The sequence below is a fragment of the Eublepharis macularius genome, chromosome 2 (genome assembly GCF_028583425.1).
Source record: "Eublepharis macularius isolate TG4126 chromosome 2, MPM_Emac_v1.0, whole genome shotgun sequence".
In the NCBI taxonomy this organism is placed as follows: Eukaryota; Metazoa; Chordata; class Lepidosauria; order Squamata; family Eublepharidae; genus Eublepharis; species Eublepharis macularius.
Window position 1 is genome coordinate 22660267 of NC_072791.1, and position 9631 is coordinate 22669897.

At 44.9% G+C, this 9631-nt stretch overlaps 1 non-coding gene across 1 annotated transcript; it reads left to right on the forward strand.

The window, feature by feature from the left end:
• The first annotated feature begins 6790 nt into the window (after positions 1–6790).
• On the forward strand, positions 6791–6862 carry TRNAD-GUC (transfer RNA aspartic acid (anticodon GUC)). The gene has a single exon. It is a non-coding gene; the product is annotated as a tRNA-Asp (tRNA).
• The last annotated feature ends 2769 nt before the right edge of the window (positions 6863–9631 follow it).

The window sequence follows — 9631 nt, forward strand, 5'->3', positions numbered from 1 at the left end:
CCCCCCCCCCTCCCCGATGCAGCTGCTCAGGCTGCATTTTACAGAGTGGACTGGAAGAAAAAGGGCTGTGGCTCATTGGTTCACTCTCTGAAATCTCCAGTTAAAAGGATCTGGTAGCAGGTGATGGGAACGGCCTCTACCTGAGGCCTGGAGGGAACCCCCCCCTTCCCTTTAATTGAGGCTTGATGGGATGTTATTTGCCAGCTGATTTATTTACCTCTATGCTATGAAAAGCTGCAGCTGTCCATTTGCACGGTTATGCTTCTGTTAAAGGGACAGGATGTTTTCTCCATGCCTGTGGGCAACCCTAGGGAGAGCCAGTCGGAGTAGACAAGGCTGACTTTGACAGGCCAAAGGTCTGACACAGTAAAAGGCAGGTTCCAATTTTCACAGGAAAAAGGGGCTTCCTAACATTTCCTCTTGCCATGTTTTCCTGCTAAGTGCTAATTCCCTCGCTACCACCCTTGAAACTCCTGCTGTGTAAAACGTTATGGCATTTTCCCCCCCCCGTGGAGGTAAACACAGCTTAGGGCAGCGATCGAAAATGATTAAATGGCTTGTCTTTCTCCAGACCATCCATTCTTTATTGCAGCTTCTCTCGCTGCATTCTGTCAATAAACGGAAGGGGTGCAGGAGATCTGGGAAGGCCCAAACTGGCATTCTGTGCTTATGAAGATGGTTCTCCCTCCAGGTGGATTTCTTCTCCTATTATGGTACCTGTTGTGTCTTAGAAGCTATGGTTGAGGGACAGCAGGACTGCTGGATTCCTGGTAGGGGTGCCATCCTACAGGTGGGACCTGAAGATCTTCCGGAATTACAACCGATCTCCAGACAACAGAGGTCAGTTCCCCTGGAGAAAATGGCAGCTTTGAAATTTCCCAAACCAGAATTTCCCAAATTCCCGAACCAGAATTGGCAACCGTAGTTCCTGGACGTGATTTTCCGTCCGACCAAACAAAATAAAATTGTGAATTAATAGGGGGGAAAGATAACTCAGGGGGCTAGTCCTTACTTAGTGAGACCGGGGCAACATGGCGTCCTGAGTAGACACACCAGAGCGTTGCTCCTGCTTTTATCCAGCTTTAAGATAAGTGTCTGTACTGAACTTTGTATTTACTTAGCAGGCATCTTCTTTGCAGCCATAAAATATGATTCGTCCCTTTTTTAACACTGATATTATATTCTAAACAGTACTTTGTGCTGATTATATTAAGCATAATGCATTGGGCACTGAAATCACTGGGTTTGTGGTAGTCTTCCCAACTATTAAAATGCATGTCTCTATAGCCTCAGGTGTAATAGAGTAAAATTCTAGTAGTACCTTCAAAGTCAACAAAAATTATTGCAGGGTATAAGCTTGTTTGCTTGCTTGTTTATAGTCCATCTTTCTCATTGAAATCCAAGGCAGATTACAACAATGCAAGTGACAACACAATATAATTGACAGCTAGGACAGTCACTGGGCAAAGAAAACATAATAGTGAAGAATAGGGCATTCAGGGAAAAAGATACAATAGGGAATGGTAGCCGGATTTTTTTAAAACAAGCATAAAGCTAAGCACAGAGATCAAAATCTATCTGAAACGAAGCATCTCCATTGCATATTTAGCAGCGTGGAAACTTGGTAGTAGGCACATATCTACATCAGCAGACAGTACCCAATAGCAAAGTGTTCATTCCTTGTCCTACCAGTGCATCTCTCTGAGCTGTTTCTTATGACATAGAGCAGAACTACAAGGGACAAAAGGCACAGATTGGACACTTGTCAGCCTCCCTCAAGTTTTGGCGGGAAATGTAGGCAGCTTGGCGGAATGTTGGACAAGTGACAGTTGAAAAGTCCATTGGACAGCAGTCAGAGAGCGAAGCTGCGAGACCAGGATGCCTACATTTCCCATCAAAACTTGAGGGAAGCAGACAAGTGTCCAATCTGTGCCTTTTGTCACTTGTGGTTCTGCTCATAGTCCTGTAATCTGGATAGAAAGCCCTCCTGAACAATTCAGTTTTGCATAGCCCAGTAGTACCTTCCAGGCCTACAAAAATTATTCCAGGGTCTAAGCTTTAGCGAGTCAAGATTCATGTTGTCAGGTATTTTGAATTCTGATCTCTCTCTGTATCCTGCCTGCCTGCTTTTCTCCTGTGGGGGGAAAAATCTTGAAAAAGAATACTCCAAAAAGTAGTTTAAATAAGGGCTCTTTCGGAATATACCAAACCACTAGACAAGTAGGTTAAGTGTCAAAATTCAGGATAGAATTAGGCTATTTCAGCCAAGTAATTTCAGATGGCTTAAGCAGGCCTTAACTATTCAGGATTTTCGCTTACACCTACCATGTGTCTGTCTGACACTTGGTTTCAGTGTTTTGCTGGTTTATGTATATTTAGGGAATTTTTTTTTGTGATATGAGAAGGGTGATGCAACAGCCCCTGGCCTAGAAAGATAACACTCTCCGAAATCAGCTGAACCAAATATTTCTTAGTTAGGGAAGGTCAGACCCATCCTATGATTAACAGACTTACTCAGATCTTGCAAGCTGGAGGATGTTGCTTCTCTTATTGAGTCAAGCCATCTCGTTTTCGGTTTTCCTCTTTTCCTACTGCCTTCTACTTTTCCTAGTATTATTGACTTTTCCAGAGAATCTTGTCTTCTCATAATGTGACCAAAGTACGATAGCCCTAATCTTGTCATTTTAGCTTCTATGGAGAATTCAGGCTTGATTTGATCTAGTACCCACTTATTTGTCTTTTTGGCCACCCATGGTATCTGCGAAACTCTCCTCCAGCACCACATTTCAAATGAATCCATTTTCTTCCTGTCAGCATTCTTCACCGTCCAACTTTCACTTCCATACATAGCAATGAGGAATACCATGGATTATCTTGATCTTGGTTCCCAGAGAGACATCTTTACCTTTAAGGAACTTATCTAGATCCATCACAGCTGCTTTTCCAAGTCTCAATCTCCTTCTGATTTCCTCATTGCAGTCTCCCTGATGATTGAGCCAAGGAATTGAAAATCTTGGACAATTTCAAACAAAATGTGCTTTCCTGAAGAGTTCTACTTGAGCAATAAAAATATTTTTAAAATTGTGAATAGAATTCTTCAGGAGATCCTCAAAATGGATATAGGGCTATGCAGGACTTTTTTTCTGGGAAAAGAGGTGGTGGAACTGAGAGTGGAACTACAAGTGACAAAAGGCACAGGTTGGACACTTGTCAGCTTCCCTCAAGTTTTGATGGGAAATGTAGGCAGCTTGGCGGAATGTTGGACAAGTGACAGTTGAAAAGTCCATTGGACAGCAGTCAGAGAGCCAAGCTGCAAGACTAGGATGCCTACATTTCCCATCAAAACTTGAGGGAAGCTGACAAGTGTCCAACCTGTGCCTTTTGTCTCTTGTAGTTCCGCTCTCAGTGGGTTGCCCTTGGAGAAAATGGTCACATGGCTGGTGGCCCCACCCCCTGATCTCCAGACAGAGGGGAGTTCAGATTGCCCTCCGTGCCACATGGCGTAGAGGGCAATCTCAACTCCCCTCTGTCTGGAGATCAGGGGGCAGGACCACCAGTCATGTGACCATTTTCAAGAGGTTCCGGAACTCCGTTCCACCATGTTCCCGCTGAAAAAAAGCCCTAGGGCTATGTACTGTAGTCTAGTACTTACCATACCATGGTCAGCTGTAGTGGGGTGAAAGCTTGGAGTGCTGGAAGGGGTCTTAAATACCTCAAAGCCTAGGGGCCCAGCCGTGGGTTAATATGGCCCTGAGGGAGAGCATGAGATAGATTTGACTGCAGAAATTTCCCTTTTTTAAAATGCTGCCCTTCTCCAAAGAACTCAGGGTGGTCTATATGATCCCCTCTCCTCCATTTTAACCTCACAACAACATGGTGAGGTAGGCTAGGCTGACACGGAACAGATGGTGCTCACTTTCAGCTGAAGTAATGTGTGTGTGCGTGCGCATGTACACACTAGGAGAAGGGTAAGCTTAACCTAAGTTATGATTAATATTATGGGCTAGATCCAAAGCACTGTTGGCAGAGCTGTGCTCCCGGAAAAGAACTCTCCTGCCTCCCCCTTTCTTCTGTGGTCCATCATGCCCTCCTGAAAAGCTGCCCCTGGTAATTAGGGAACCCCTCAAAACATGAGTGAGATGAATGGGCCTGCAGTAGGAAATGAAAATCCCACCCACCCCCTTCTCTGCTGGTAAAAAATGAAATTTGGCTTCAGCTCAATATTATCAATATTATTATAGAGGCTTATTTTGTCTGTATTGAGCAGTTCTTTGCTAAACCAAAAGAAGCCCTGTTCACAGGTTGACTTGTTGCGGACACATGAGTATGCTTAAGGTCCTTTGTGTTTGTTTCTCACAGTAGAAATCCTGTCTGTCTTGTCAGCAATCTGTTTGTGAAGGAATATGTATGCGCACAAGGACTTACAGGGTAGAGAGCATGGACATCTCACCCCATGACCTCTACTTCCTCCCCTCCTACTCACCCTTCACCATGCCAGTGCTATGGAAAACATTTCTGGTTCAGCCCCCTGCTCCCCCACTAGACACAGAGGCAAGCCATTCGTTCCGTTTCAAGCTTCCCACTTATATAACCACTGTTTACATTGAAACGCTCTGGAGGTCTCTTTTGGAACTGTGAGTAATCTCCATGGACTTCAATGTGTGTGTGTGGGGGGGGGGGTTTAACCCCTTCCTTTAAGTTCTCGGATTCTTCTGCAAACCTGGTCTGTAGAAAAATCCTTCCCATCTGTACATGGTCCCATCATTTGGAATTTTTTGACCCACACTCTAGGGCTCTCTTCAGCTATACATACATACAGCTAAAAAGCTGTATGTACGCTCAGTCTCTTGTAAGGTTGCCAAGTTTCCCTACCTTGCATGCGTGGGGGAGGGGGGCTCCTGGTGTGGGGGCATGTCTCTTCTTTCATGCATGTACTATATGTTATGCCAATTCCGAAAGAATTGGCCTCACTGAGAGCCCATCACTTTGGGATTAAACCAGATGTGAAATCATGTGGAACCTGTAGAGCATGCACAGGCCATTCCAATGCATGCTCCAGCCAGCCTCCAATCCCCACATTTTTATGCCACCCACTAGCTATGTCAGCGAGGGCAGCATCTTGGGTGGGGGATCCCCTGCCCCCAGCAAGCACTTCCTGTTGCTGCTCTGGCAATGAAACGGGTATTCCAAATCACGAGCCAAAGTGATTTCACCTCTTTCTACCTTTGCATCAAATTTCCAGAACAATTTACACATACAGCTGGCGTGGCCAGGGCCATTTCCACACTACTCACCTTCATCCAGAACTCTGTGGAACGTTGCAAAAAAATCGTGGAAGATAGCATCTTCCCGTGTGAATTTTGCGCGATGTCGTGGAAAACCCGCACGAGAAGACACTATCTTCCGCGTTTTTTTCACGACATTCCGCAGTGTTCCAGATGAAGGTGAGTAGTGTGGAAACGGTCTAGGTCTCCTTCCTTCTAGAAGCCTTAAATGGGAGTTGTTTCTGTTTTCCATATTTTTCTAGCTCAGATTCCAACTTTTAGCAATGTTTACTTAATATGGGACAATCTTCCTGTCTCTTTGTTTGAGACACCATGTGGCTTTCTTCATCTCAGACAGTCACTGGAACTAAAAGACCTGTCCTGTAATCCAAGTAAGTTTTGTGCTGTATTTAATTTGACCTTGAAAGTGTAGGAAACTTGTGCTTTACTCCTAATGTTTGTGTTATTTCTAGACTTTTAAACTTTTAATGCCAAGCAAATTCTGATTTCCTTTGTAATAAATTTTATTTTATTTTTAACAACACTGTCCCTTTGGAGTCTCTTACATTCACTCTATGCTTCCCAGCTTTGGCTCACATTTACTAGATTGGCTCCATGGACAATCCTGCTGGTTACCACCTCTTGGAGACCTGAATATCCTGGCGGCTGCTGCTGGTTCTATCAAGGCGTTGAGACACTCGCTTGGATCGGAAAGACAGGTGTGCAGAAGTGGGGCAGGCAGATCTGGGGCTAGGTATAACTCTGCACAGCCCATCCACTTCATGAGAACATGCTTATTTAAACAAAAATCACAACCTGCCACTTTCCAGTTCAGGGAAGCAGTACATTTCTTGTGTGTCGATTGTTCCAGTACTTCAATAGCCAAATGAAGAGATCCCTTGCATGAAAAGTTCAGGCCAATCTTCACATTACAAAGTCCTTGTGTTTGTTGGCAGATGACAGGAGGACTTTGTATCAGATGTGCAGTGGGAGTTCTGTGCCTTCCAGATACATGCTGGCCCGTTTCTGCTTGCAACAGCAATCAGGGAGCAGTTGTTTCAGTCGTTTCCTCCTTCCCACACCGTTATTACATCCTCAGAGACTGCTGCATGGAGCCACTAATGCTGGCATCTGCAACCTTCCAAAAGAAAAACTACTTCGAAATTCAGAGCAGGAAAGCAACTGAGAGGCAGGATGAGAAAGCAAACTGAAAATATGCAACTTAACAGTTCTGATAACTGAAGTGTTGTTTAATAAATCCCTAAAGAGTTGGCAGCCCAAATACTGGTTGTTGCAAGTCCTTTGTCAGGAAGTGGCACACATGAGGTCTCACAATAGGAAGGGGTAGAAAAGAGCAAGAGTCCAGGAGCACCTATAAGACTAACAAAATTTGTGGCTTTCGTAAGTCACAGCTCATACCCTACCACAAATGTTGTCAGCCTTACAGGTGCTACTGGAGTCTTGTTCTTTTCTACTGCTACAGACTAACCTGGCTACCCATCTTGATCTCTCTCTATGAATAAGAAGGGACTGTGGCTCAGCGGTAGAGCATCTGTTTGTCACACAGAAGGTCTTAGGTTCAATCCCTGGCATCCCCAGCTAAAAGGATCAGGCAGCAGGTGATGGGAAGACCTCTGCCTGAGACCCTGGAAAGCAGCTGCCAGTCTTAGTAGACAGTCTTTAACTTGATGGATCAGCAGTCTGATTCTGTATAAGGCAGGTTCAGGTGTTCAATAAGTAATAAATATGCATGGGAGTACCATGTACAACTTCTTTAGTGCATTGGTATGAATCCGTGCATGGTCTATATTTGGATTGTCTCTATCACTGTCCTTGCCCTAAGCATCCCTAAAAACCCCTTTAGTCCCATAAAAAAATCTTTGCCTGCCAGTCCCCGATTAATTCCAGCATGCCACATATCCCTTCTGGTACACCTTAACTTACATATTTTATTTTTCTAAAGAGCCACATTTGGCCCTAGAACCTTAGGCCCTGCCCTGTGCTAATATCACCAATACAAAAACTGTGTGGTGTCACATAACATGATTTTACAACAGAGCCTACAGTGGCTCCATAAGGCAGTTTGAGGACGTTCAAATGGTGTGTACGGGGGAGGCTGAAGCTGCTTCTCCCCACGCACCACAGTTGTGAGCAAAAGGCTGGCATGCATCCGAGATGCAAACACACACAAACCACGGCACATCTGATACAAAGTCCTCACGTGATCAGTGTGAAGGCTGGACCGTCTGCAGAAGTTAATGACTGGCCCATCTTCTAAAGCGACGCACTATGTAAATAGTAAAAGAAAGCTGGGAATATGTAATAACCAAGTCCCAGGATTCTTTGGGCTGACAGTTTAAACCAGAATTTAAATAATATATTCTGTAAATCAGGGGGCCCTAACCTTTTGAGCTTGTGGGCACATTTGGAATTCTGACAGAGTGTGGTGGGTGCAGCAACAAAATGGCTGCCTCAAAATGGCTGTTGCAGGAGAGGGAGCCAGCCACAAAATGGCTGCTACAGCTTACCTTACTTGTGCTGTGGAAGCAGCTTCTGCCAAAGCAATGCTTTTTAAAAAAAAATCTGCACAGCCAATCAATATTCCAGTGGCCAATCAGAAGCCATGCTTTGCAAAAGCCCTGCCTGACCCCTCCCACTTTCTAAGAACACTTGGTGGGCACCAGGAAAGGTATCAGAGGGCACAATTGTGCCCATGAGCACCACATTGGGGACCCCATACTATAAATGAGAGATTTGCCTGTTAAACAGAGTCTGCTAGGGCTAGCATTGAAGTCTGTTTCATCACAAAGAGTCCAGTAGCACCTTTAAGACTAACCAATTTTATTATAGCTTAAGCTTTCGAGAATCAAGTTCTCTTCATCAGATGCCTGATCAAAACTGGGCAGATACAGAAGAGGAGGGGGAAAGAGAGAGGGCATAAATCACAAGAAGACAGAATGCAATTAGCATAGAGGCAATCAAAACACTCCTTTGCTTGGAAATGTAAACATCTCCTTTTGGTGTGCAGTCAGTTTGTAGCAGTGAAGGTATCCAATTCCTATGTAGTATAAGCCTTCGGTAACCACAGCTCTCCCTGCCTGTTGCATCTGACAAAGAGAACTGTGGTCCCCGAAAGCCCACACCAGGTGTCACTGGGCTCCCCCAGATCACGTCTCTGTAAAGAGAATCTGTTACCTGTGGTAATGTGATAACCATTCATAGTCTCTATTCAGTCCCAGCTTGACAGAGTCAAATTTGCATATGAATTCCAATTCAGCAGCCTCCCGTTGGATTTTGTTTTTGAAAGGTTTCTGTTGAACCACAGCGACCTTTAAGTCTTTGGTGGAATGTCCTGGTAGATTGAAGTGTTCTCCCACTGGTTTTTGGACGTTTCCATTTCTAATGTCAGATTTGTGTCCATTTATTCTTTTGCGTAGAGGTTGGCTGGTTTGTCCAATGTACAGAGCAGAAGGACATCGTTGGCACATGAGGGCATATATCAGATTGGAGGATGAGCAGCTGTAAGAGCCAGAGACAGTGTAGTTGATGCCATTGGGTCCTGTAATTGTATTCCCCGGATAGATATAGGGGCAGAGCTGGCATCTGGGTCTGTTGCAGGGCCTGGTACCTGTGCTGGTGACTCTGCTGGCCGATTCATGATTGTAAGTGAGAAGTCGTTTAAGATTGGGGGGCTGTCTGTAGGCAAGGAAAGGTCTTCCACCCAGGGCTTCTGAGAGAGAGGTATCATTTTCCAGGATGGGTTGTAGCTCACTGATGATACGTTGGATGGGTTTGAGCTGGGAGCTATAGGTGACAACCAGTGGTGTTCTGTTGTTAGTTCCTTTAGGTTTGTCCTGGAGCAGACTGTTTCTGGGTACTAGTCTGGCCCTGTTAATTTGTTCCTTCACTTCATTTAGTGGGTACTGTAGTCCCCAAAATGCTTGTTGTAAATCTCTTAAGTGTGAGTCTCGGTCGAGAGCATTGGAGCAGATACGGTTGTAATGTAAGGCTTGGCTGTAGACAATAGACCGAGTGGTATGTTTAGGGTGGAAGCTGGAGGCATGTAGATATGAGTATCGGTCTGTTGGTTTCCGGTATAAGGTGGTATTTATTCGTCCATTATGTAGTTGTACAGTGGTGTCCAGGAAGTGTACCTGTTGTGTAGAGTGGTCCAGGCTTAGGTTGATAGTAGGGTGAAAGTTATTGAAGTCCTGATGAAATCTCTCAAGGGCTTCCTTCCCATGGGTCCAAATGATGAAGATGTCATCCAGGAATCTTAAGTACAGTAGTGGTTCCAATGGATGGGAGCTGAGGAAGCGTTGCTCTAAGTCCGCCATGAATATGTTAGCATATTGTGGTGCCATGCG